Source organism: Chrysemys picta, chromosome 1 (assembly GCF_011386835.1).
Source record: "Chrysemys picta bellii isolate R12L10 chromosome 1, ASM1138683v2, whole genome shotgun sequence".
In the NCBI taxonomy this organism is placed as follows: domain Eukaryota; kingdom Metazoa; phylum Chordata; order Testudines; family Emydidae; genus Chrysemys; species Chrysemys picta.
Genome location: NC_088791.1, coordinates 354,585,787 through 354,597,972, shown reverse-complemented (window position 1 = coordinate 354,597,972; position 12,186 = coordinate 354,585,787).

The window sequence follows — 12,186 nt, the reverse complement described above, 5'->3', positions numbered from 1 at the left end:
ACAACCCCTGGTACCAGTGTCAAGTATCGGGGGGTAGCTGTGTTAGTCTGTATCTACAAAAACAACAAGGAGTCTGGTGGCACCTTAAAGACTAACAGATTTATTTGGGCATAAGCTTTCATGGGTAAAAACCTCACTTTTTCGGATGCATAAAGTGAAAGTTACAGATGCAGGCATTATATACTGACACATGGAGAGCAGGGAGTTACTTCGCAAGTGGAGAACCAGTGTTGACAGGGCCAATTCAATCAGGGTGGATGTAGTCCACTCCCAATAATAGATGAAGACACCATTCCTGATGTCCGATTTGTGTCCATTTATTCTTTACCACAGAAACACCTACCCAGGAACCAATCCCTGTAGCAAACCTCGTTGCCTACTCTGTCCCCATATCTACTCTGGCAACACCATCAGAGGACCCAACCACATCAGCCACACCATCAAGGGCTCATTCACCTGCACATCCACTAATGTTATATATGCCATCATGTGCCAGCAATGCCCCTCTGCCATGTACATTGGCCAAACCGGACAGTCCCTCCGCAAAAGAATAAATGGACACAAATCGGACATCAGGAATGGTAACATACATAAGCCAGTAAGTGAACACTTCAATCTCCCTGGTCATTCTATTACAGATTTAAAAGTCACTATCATTGAACAAAAAAACTTCAGAAACAGACTTCAAAGAGAAACAGCAGAACTAAAATTCATTTGCAAATTTAACACCATTAATCTGGGCTTGAATAGGGACTGGGAGTGGCTGGCTCATTACAGAAGCAGCTTTTCCTCTCCTGGAATTGACACCTCCTCATCTATTATTGGGAGTGGACTACATTCACCCTGATTGAATTGGCCCTGTCAACACTGGTTCTCCACTTGCAAAGTAACTCCCTGCTCTCCATATCCTGGTACCAGTGGGGAGACCAGAGGAGAGGGCAGAGGTAACAGGGCTGTGGTGAAGGAAGGAAGGAGCCACATAGAGATGGAACACTATTTTCGGTCAAGGGTGTGAAAAAACCCCACCCCTGACTGACCAAAGGGCCGTGTGAACAGTGCTAGGACAGCGGAAGATGCTCATTGGGAGTGGTTTAATTATGCTGGCCAGAGAGCTCTCTCTCATGGGCATAGAGCGGCAATATGGGAGACCTTACAGTGATATAGCTATGCTGCTGTAAGGTCTGTAGTGTAGACAGAGCCTCAGTCAGGCAGAGGGAGCAGGTTATTACACAGTTTTTTTCAGAAATGTGAAGAGTCTTGCATAGCACAAAGGAGCAAAACATTCCAAGGGTCCCTGGGATTCCTTCTCCCACATGCCTCCCTTCAGAGGCTTTGTCTTTCAGGAAGAAGACGCTTTTTATTGGCCATGTGTGGCCCATGTACTCTATTTCTGCTTCGAGACACCCCACCACTGGGATTGCCAGTCCATTAACTGCTGTTAGACATACATATTGTGTGCTATGCATGGTCAGCTCCTTGGCCTTCAAGTATTTTTGAAAATGCAACTCAGTAATGGTGGTGACTTCGGAGCCAGTATCTAACAAACATGTGGTTTTCACCCCGTTATACATACTTCAGCAGTTAGACAGTCTCCAAATGCTCACTTACAGAATTCACTAGATATGTTGGCACTTCCCACGTTCCTCTCAACACTGCTTGCAGAGTAACTTTCCTCCAAGGACAGGCCTACAGATCCTTCTGCCACTGCTTGGCCTTCTACTGTAGATGCTTTATCACCAACCAGTTGTTAGGGGGCTTATTCCTTCACCTGCTCACTTCCCTGGTCCTTCTCGCATGAACAGAGAGCAACAATACCCAAAGTCCGAAAGTGCAAACAATTCGATGTTTATTGGGATGAACTTCCAGCAAGCATGATTCCAAGTTCCTTCCTTAGTATCCCCCTTCCCAGCTCTGACACCACAGAGCCTTGCCTGTATCCCTGTTCCCTTTCCCTGTTCCCATTTCCCCCCTTCTTAGCAAAACATGATTCCAATTCCCACACACCCATTCCCTGTTCCCTTCTGGTTTTGAGTGCATGGGACTCTGTTCTCCTTCTCAGTGGACATTCTGAGCTCGTATGCCCTGACCTTTCATAAGTGTAAGTCATGGCTGTTATGACATTGCAGGGGCATGTGAGTAGATCATCTGTTACTGGACTCCATTTTTGAAAAACAGTGTTTTTCCTCTGAAAGGCATGGGAACCAAGTTTGGAGACAAATGGTCCCCACCATATGTAAAAACTATTTAAGGCAGGGGAGTGACATCATCATGGTTATTCACTGAATCCCTGCCCAAAGAGACTCCTGGAAAGACTTGAGGAACAAGGACTGAATTGGAGGGAAGGGCTGGACCCAGGCTAGAGAACATCTGAAAAGAATACCAGGGGTTGTTAAGCTGCAAGCAAGTGCAGTTTGCCTCTTAAGAACCTGTAGCTTGCTTGAATTAACAATTAGGGTGTGGATTTGCTACTCATATCCACTCTCTTTAGGATATTATGCTTAGATTGCATTTTTGTTTATTTGCTAGGTAATCTGCTTTGATCTGTTTGATGTCCCTTATAATGGCTTAAAATCTATCTTTTCTAGTTAATAAATTGGCTTTTGCTTTATCACAAACCAGATGTTGGGGGCTTATTCCTTCACCTGCTCACGTCCTTCTCGCATGAACAGAGAACAGCAATATCCGAAGTCCAAAGGTGCAAACAATTTGATGTTTATTGGGGTGAACTTCCAGCAAGCATGATGCCAATTTCCTTCCTTAGTGTCCCCCTGTACAGAGCCTTGCCTGTATCCCTGTTCCCTTTCCCTGTTCCCATTTCTCCCCCTTAGCAAAACATGATTCCAATTCCCACATACCCATTCCCTCTTCCCATTCCCCCCTTCCAGCTTGACTGTAGACTATACAGTAAAACTTGAGTTCTGCTTAGCTCTACCTTAACCAATCATTTTACTGAAATTTAACTAACCAATTCTAACATATTGTAACATGATTATTTAACCAATTATATCCCACCACCTTAATTGGTTTACACCCAACAAAATTAATTATACAGCAGACAGAAACAATCACAGAACCAGACAGAGACCATGCAAATAAACAATAGGGAAGTGGGGACTACAGTGATGAACCGGAAAAAAAAATGAGGATTTCACACCCCAGCTATTGATAAGTGAGTTTTTGCCAGGCAGGCTGCTATCAAACGAAATTTCCTTTTACATCTTCTAGCCTCTTCCCTTTCTCTGGAGGTGACAGGAATATCAGGACAGGATTGTGTTCCTAGCAGCCCCTTAGCATGTGACTGGTTTGGAATGTGAGGATGTGACTTCCCATCTTATGGTTGCCTCTGCTGCATAACCAAAGGCCTTAGCCTAAGAACAGGGCCTCAAACTGTCACAGTGAGAAAAGGCCCTTACACCGGCAGACAGTGATTTAGATTCCTTCTTTGTACCTCTATAACTAGCTATGTGATAAGAATGCACTTAAATTCTTAAAATATAGGCCTTTGCAGACAGGCCTAAATAGCTATATTCTAACACCAGTATGTGGGAATTATAACTTGGAGCAAAACGTTGTTGTATTTTCTCTCTCCACATTGAGGGAGGGGACAAATTTCATAAGCTTATGCTGTGCAGATCTGTTCAGCACAAGACAATATAATTTTGCATTTACACTACAGAGGGAGGTGTGCTCTGGAGCAGCTGGGCAGTTCCTTAGCGGTAGCCTCCCCATGCAGAGGTGATCACAGCAGCCTGTAAGTTCTGCAGCTGGGTGGGTCCCTACCGGTGTGTTTTCTGGTGAAAGAGTGAGCTTGGCAACTTATCACAGAACCACAGTGTGAGAGGGAGCCCAGGCTGGTGGGTCGGGGGGCTCAGTGGTATCCCAGTTGCAGGTGGCATCCTGAGGGAACTCATCACACCCGGTTCAGTGGGAAAGTGAATGCAGCAATTGGGGGTGGGGGAAGTGACATAGGGGGAAAAGATAGCAAGTAATACACAATGGAATTTATGAAAATGGATAAGGTACATTAAAGACATTATGGAAAAAATACATATTCAGAAGGGCTTAGGATAACAAAAGAAAATTATTAAGTATATTAAGAAGAAAAGAAATCCTAGAAAACGTTTAGGTCAATTCCTAGAGGGAGAAAGCAAACTTGTTAATGGGCTGGTCTACACTGGGGGGAGGGAGGGGAATTGATCTAACATATGCAACTTCAGCTACGCTATTCACGTAGCTGAAGTCGAAGTATCTTAGTTCAACTTACCTGACCGTCCTCACAGCGGCAAGTCGACCGCTGTGGCTCCCCCGTCGACTCCACTTCCTCCTCCTGCCAAGGTGGAGTACGGGCATCGATTCGGGGATCAATTTATCATGTCTAGATGAGACGCGAGAAATTGATCCCCGATAGATTGATTACTACCCGCCGATCCGACTGGTAGTATAGACGTAGCCAATGTTGCAGAAAAAGTAGATGTGTTCAAGAAATATTTTTTATCTGCATTTGGAAAGGAGTAGCATGAAATACTCATATCACAAGCAGTGATTAAATACTTTCCAGTACATTAGCAGTCAAAGAAGATGTTAAACACCATTTACAGTAGAACCTTAGAGTTACGAACACCAGAGTTATGAATGGACCGATCCACCACATATCTCATTGGTTGGAACAAGAAGTACACAATCAGGCAGAAGGAAAGCAAAAAAACCAAACAAACCAAAAAAAAAAAAAAAAACAAATACAGGACAGTACTGTGTTAAAGCTGTTGTCAACTGGCCATTGTCATCAAATGGGGGGGGGTTCTAGTGGGGTTCTGCAGGGATCAGTTCTAGGACCAAATCTGGAGGCAGGACCATTCAGTCTAGATCGCCATTTATTGCATCAGAGTTGCTACCACTTGCAAGCTGTACCACCCGTCCCCCTCCTCCCTAACACTGAGGAGTGAGCCCCAAGGTTTGTTTGTGTTTTCCATTTGTTGTAAGCATTCACCTTCCTCCTACCCAGTTCTAGTCTTGGTCTTGGCCCAATAATTATCCTTAAATTGCCCTGCTAAATTCTCCACCCTGTTTACTGTTTATTACTGCCATGAGCTTTTTACATAAGAATGGCTCTACTGGGTTATACCAAAGATCCATCTACCCCAATATCCTGTCCTCTGACAGGGGCCAGTGTCAGGTGTCCCAGAGGGAATTAACAGAACAGGGAATCATCAAGTGATCTATCTCCTGTCGCCCATTCCAAGCTTCTGGCAAACAGAAGCTAGGGACACCATCCCTGCCCATCCTAACTAATAGTTTTTGCCTGATCGGGGTTGTTTTTGATCACTTGGTCGGGTAGCTGTTGCAGATTTCTGTGTACCTTTTTAGCATCTAGAAGCTCATGGTACTGGGTTTCCAGAGGCAGCTTTAGACTCAATGTCAGACAGAGCCAGTCCCCCTCATCCTGTGTTTGAATTTTGCAGTTCACCAGACAAGGCTGATGCCTGACAAAGTCAGCCCTCCCACAAGGTTCATGGGGAGAAAACCATATGTAATAATGGGCTCTGTAATCTAGCAGAGAAAGGCAAAGCAAGGCCCAATGGCTGGAAGCTGATGCCAGACATATTCTAGCTGGAAATAAGGGCCAAATGTTTAGCACTGAGGGTAATTAACTATTGGGACAAACTGCAAAGGGAGTGGTGGATTCTCCAACTCCTCATGTCTGCAGATCCAGACTCGACGAAACATATATTTGAAGGCTTGTCTACACTTAAAACGTTACAGTGGCATTGGTGTTGAACTTCAGCGTGAACACTACTTACACCGATGGCTGGGTTCTCCCGAGAGGTGAGATGGGAGGTTGATAGAAGAATTCTTCCCTGAACCTCATGCTTTCTACACCGGGGTTAGTTTGATATAGCTACATCTCTGAGGGATGTGGATTTTTTTGCTATTGCAAAAAAAAAAAAAAGCAAATACAATTTTCAGTTATATTAACAGAGGCATAGCTTGCAAGTCATGGGAGGTGCAAGTACCAATCTACTTGACGCTGGTTAGACCTCAGCTGGACTATTGTGTCCAGTTTGGGTTACCCATGTATAGGAAGGATGTAGATAAACTGGAAAGGATACAGAGTTGAGAGACAAAGATGATCCAAGGGATGGAATTCAAGCCATAGGAACAAGGGCTAAAGGAACTGGGTATGTTTAGTTTGGAAAAAATGGACATTAGGCGAGGACACACTAGTGGTCTTCAAGTACTTGAAAGGCTGCTATAAAAAAATGGAGAACAATTGTTCTTTCTTGCCACCAACTTCTACTTCCCCTAACAATTCTTCCCTGTTTGTGAGCAGCAGGTCAAGAGAAGCACGGCCACTAGTCGGTTGCTCCAGCACTTGTACCAGGAAATTGTCCCCAACACTCTCCAAAAACTTCCTGGATTGTCTATGCATTGCTGTATTGCTCTTCCAGCAAATGTCAGGGTGATTGAAGTCCCCCACTAGAACCAGGGCCTGTGATCTGGAAACTTCTGTTACTTGTCCAAAGAAAGCCTCATCTACCTCATCCTTCTGGTCTGGTGGTCTATAGCAGATGCCTACCATGACATCACCCTTGTTGCTCTTGCCTCTAAACTTAAACCCATTGAGAGTTTTGGGGTTTTCTCCAGTTTCATACTGGAGTTCTGAGCAATCACACTGTTCTCTTACATACAGTGCTGCTCTTCCAGTCTTTGGGTCGTACCCACATTTTATCTGCAGGGTTTGTCTATTTGCTTCCAGATCCGTGATCAAAATATTCGATAGCATCGGGCCTAGAACTGATCCCACAGAACCCCACTAGAAACAGCCCCATTCGGTGACAACGGCCCATTGGCAGCTGCTGTCTGAGATCTGCCAGTTTTTAATCCATTGTAGGTGTGCTTCACTGATATTAAATTACCAAATTAAATGCCTCAGAGAAATCAAAGTCTATTGCATCTGCACATTTTTTTTGACCAGCCAAATGTACTATCATTAAAGGATGAAACTGGGTTTATTTGACAAGACCAGTTTTCCATAAACCCTGTTGTTGACTGACATTAATTATATTCCTAGACTTTTTATTAACTAATCCCAGACCAGATTTTCCACGGTTTCCTAACACTGTCAAATCTTTTTTTTTAAAACTTTCCCTGCTTTTTTCATGCTTTAGAGTTAACACAGAACTGTCCTGTATTTACTTCCTTCTACTTTTTGGGCTCTGCTGCTGCCTGATTGTGTGCTTCTGCTTCCGAATGAGATGTGTGCTTGATTGGTCAGTTCATAACTCTGATGTTCGTAACTCTACGGTTCCATTATACAAGCTCTTTAACACCTTCCTTGACTGCTAATGGACTGGAAAGTATTTCATCAGCTCGTGTGATATGTGTACATCATAACACTTCTTTCCAAATGCAGAACAAAACTATACTGTGAATACATCTGCCTTTTCTGTAACTTTAACAAGTTTCTTTTCGCCCACTAGGAATTGGCTTAAATCTTTTCTAGGATTTATTTTTATTTTTCCTCAATGTTTTTTATGCCCCTAATCAGTGTTCATGTCTACCAATATGTATTGCTTGCCATCTATTTTCCCTTTATCCCATTAGTTCAATATTGCTTCCTCCCCCCACCCCCCCAATTATTGCTGCCTTCACTTTGCCACTGTGAAAGTTACTAGTGACCCCCCCCTTAACAGAGCAGCCTTTATGTCAACCAGGGCCATTGGGGGAAGCAGACACTTCAAGTACACAGTAGCCTGAACTTTTCAGCTGTCTTTCCTTCAAGGCCTTACGGTAGTTGGAGCTGGTCCCAAGCCGGTTTTCACTGACCAGATAGCAAAAGCACAGGTCTGACAACCACCAATCAAGTGTTAACACTGCAAGGACCTTTGTCTGAATGTGTATAAAAGATCTGTAAAATGTGTGTAAGACAGAGTTTTTGTACTAAGGTGCAAAGCTCTCCTTTCTTCTGCAGAATAAAGCAACTCTTCCTTATCCCTGTCTGGCTGTTATTGGCTCTCAGCTAGGTAGACCCGATATTTCGGTAACAGTTTCTGGCGACCCAGATGGGACTATCCTAGCTCGGACATTGGACTCCGGACGGCTGCGGCGAATTGGGAACGGCGCCAACGGGGTGTTTCGCCCCTTTTCTCTGCTTCACCGCAGCCCCTGGGGTTTATGCTCCGATAAAGTGAGTCCTAATAGGATAAGGAGACACTATCTGGTTCTAGTCTAGGTGTGTGGACGGAACTGAGCCTCTCATTCGTAATTCCTCAGAGTGGAAGCCATCGCGTGCGATGAAGCTCTGAGGTCGAATTGGGATCCTTCTGTCCCGTCCCCTGTAGTGGTCAGTATTAGTAGAAATTCCTGTAATAGGATCCTATTAGGCCATAATTCCCTCTGTTCTCTGTGTAATTCTCTGTTAGAGTGTCAGCAGGCAGATGGGTGGGTCTCTGGTCTCTGGTAAAACCCTCTGAGGATAGCCCGTTAAATTATATGTTAAGTAAATGGTCTTTACCCGGTGTTTAAAAAGAAATAGTTACACCTTGTGTAGAAATTGATGTGGCTAGTGTTGTGAAAATTGAATTATGGAGAGGATGTGCATTTTCCCCAGAACATGTGCAGTGTATATTGTAGTAAAGGTAAAAGAAATGCAAACCTACCAATATAGGTTGTGTTGTCTTTTTCAGATCACTGGGTGTTTGAAAGCAGGAGTTAGAAGTAAAAGGCAATCAAAAGTCTGGAAAAGTTAATTGTGTCCCTTTTTACATAAGAATTTTTAAGCTGTGGATAGCTTTGGATCTGGAAGCAAGCCAAAAAGCATCTGTATTAATGCAATTTTCTAACTAATAAGGTAGAAGCCACTGAAACCTGGGCTGCCTATGAAACAAATACAAAGAAATATGGGGTAATTCCTCTGTTTTGACTAAAATCAACAAGAGTATGTGTATATAAAGGAAATATTTTAAGCAATGACTGACTGCCCAGAAGGGGTAGACCTCTGTTCTTTTGTCTTTCAGATCATCAGAGAAAACGGATGCCAGCTGAATAGCATTCAACGTACCATGCATTTATTAGCACAATAAGAATTATTTTTGTGTTCTATGGCCAAAATTGTTGTGAAAATTTGCATACCAACAGTCTTTGGAAGCAAAGACATGGAAAGTTAACCCATTCCCCATATTGCCCATGGGATCCTTCTGGCTACCTCAGATTTCTAGCCAGAGGGCTGGGGAGGGAGGAAAGCTATTGGACACCAGAGGTTGTACCGAGTGGACTCCTCAAAGATGGGTGTGCTTGTCCTGGTTTGTTCCTCCAAAGCTCTGTAATAAAGTTATTTTACTGGAAGGGTGTACATGGCATACATTGAGTAATAAAACTAATGTACTGTATAATGGCAATTGTGTATGTGTTCATTTTTAGGAGAAAGTGTATAAGTAAAGAGTAGAAGTTTCCTTTGTAAATAAAAAAAGCCAAAAAGAGAAGCAGAAAAAAGAACAGAACGAGTTAACTGGAAAAAAATAGCCAGCAAGCTCAGTCCAAAGATAAGATGCTGGCCCATCCAAGGACACTGCCCACAGCTAAGACTTGGCTGATAGCCAAGAAAAGGGGGGGCTGAATGTGCCCAAGCAACTATGAGATCTGCAAAACACTGCCAGGCATTAATGAAATGTGTTAGGTTTCTTTTCTCACAGATAAAAGAAGTGCTACCCAAAGACCCTAGCAGCCCTGCCATTCATTGAAACAAGGAGACTGAGTCTACGTAAAGTCCATCAACGAAAGACTGCTTTGGCTCCCCACTGGAAAGGCCCTTTCAAAGTCCTGTTAACCACCACCACCACTGTGAAGTGCCAAGGACTACCTGCCTGGACCCATGCTTCTCACTGTAAAAAGACCCCTCCACCTCGGGAGGACTCTCCGACTGATGATAAGCCTATTTCTCCTTCTAGCTCTGCTGTGCCTTCTGGACAGCAGGAAAAAGGAAAAAAGACAAGGTGAAGTGCTAGTAACCTCTCCCTTGTCCACTGACAGACCTACTGTGCCTCTGGATTTTTCTAGAAGAAGCAAAACCATTACAGGGTGATGTGCTAGGAACCTCTCCCCTGTATGATGCTAAACCACACTGTTTCAGGAAAAGAGAAGAAGGAACACTTGCTTCATTGGAACCACCAAAGTCCAGGGATTCCTGACTACAAGAGACATTAAGAACTGACCCTAGTAAAAAAACAAAGAATTATACACTGGCAAAAAAAAACTTGTAGGACCCATGCTTAGGAATGTAGTATAGTACTACACCAAAAAAAATGTATTAGAATATCAATGAACTGTAATTAACACTACACTAGGGACTGTTAAATTTTCATTACCCTTATTCAGTTTCCAGATCACCACTACATACCCAAATTGCTCACAGGGGGCTGCCATTAGATTAGCACAACAGAGGGCTTAGGTTATTTCCTCTAGAAAGAAAAGTGACTTGACCGGATCCCTATGGGATGGGTCCAAAAGTGCAGCAGCAGTTTGGAATATTTTTAAAAACCAAAAACATGATGAGAAATTGGGGCACAGCTAACCCAGGTACAGGCTGGAATTGGTAAGTTACATGTTATCTCCGCCCTTAGTTCTATGACCCAGAAGTTGCTGACAGAGATGGTATTGAATATCACTGAGGTTGGGAAGGCATTGCAGTGGGATCTAGCATGTTCAGAAATTCAGGATTTCCTGAATGACCAGCTAATGGCCATTCGGAATGATCTAGAGCATCAGGCTTGGCCCACTGCCCTTACAGACACATCAGGAGTACCATCTGATCTGTGGCCATGGAGACATACTTGGAAACTTTCTGGGTGGAAGTGTGGACATTCTCAGTGCTCCTTCCAAGCATATGGACCGGTTGGGGGGGGTGTGGGCTCCCACATACCGAATCCTGCCGGGTCCATGGGGAGGATGCATGTGGGATTGGGTAATTCACCGAGACATCTGGGAAATTAGACCTCCTGGTATGCCCAATCCATTTTTAGTCAGTGCTCCTGGGATTACATCTGACATTTGGATGGGGTTAGGGAGTCAATGGACATTTTGGCCGTTACAACCCCCACAGCTTCAGTGTATCCGTAAACTGAAGCCAGGAGAAGTTGTTACTCTTCATGACTACGTTTGCTGGGAGGGTAGGGGACAAGGAACTACCCTGACAGGACACTTATTTTTTCAAGCTAATGATAGCTGTGTGTATGTTAATGACACCATATCGCAAGACATACATTTTAATCTCACTACCACTGCAGGCAACCATATCATTTACTGGCCTGCAGATAGAGTTTTGCAAGTAGCCCTTAAGTTCCAGATACCCTTTAATTGGACTAGTCTAGATTTTTTCCTCCCAGTCAGTTTTGCTGATAATTTCCTACAGCTTTGGGGAATTAGCCCTTTTATAGTACTAAGTGTCTATAGATATTACTGGTTGGGAACTGTTCTCTGTTTGTCCATTGGAATGTGATCAGTTCCAATCTTTTAGTTTGTTCTCTATCATATATCCCCTTCTTTTTCTCTTCTCTAAACTAAACAGTCCCAGACTATAGCACCCTCCCCCATTCTCAATGCCTGTCTTGCAACCCCCCTTTCTATTTGCTAACATTGTCTTTGTTTTAGTCACTGCTATGAATGAGCAAGTGTTTCCATGGAGCTACTATCAATGATGCACAGTTTTTTTTCCTGCGGTGTGTACGAACTGGGATGATTCCCCCGGCACGTCTTTGAAAAGGTTTGGATTTTCTTCACTCCCAGATTTTGAACATCTGGGTGAATGGGGAAATCCCTACAGCATAGAACCTATATCCTGGGTTTCATTGCATTAAGGAAGAATGATGGAACACCACTATCCACACCTGTGTTTCCTGCTGGTGCCCATTACGTTTTCCCACACCATAACATGTAGGAATTATTGATGCATGGACCACCATCATATTTGGAATTGGCATTAGTAGAGTCAGTTGTTCATAATTAATTTCTCTGAATTATGAAAATGTCATTTATCAGTGTGTGAAGAACGACAAATCTGCTTCACCCATGACAACACCTCCAGTAGTGCATGTAGTGTCTCATATTAACATTTTCTCTCCATTCAGGAATATTTACTGCGACCATCACCCTAGAGTTTGGGCACATACAGGAAGTCACGGGAACCTACGGTAC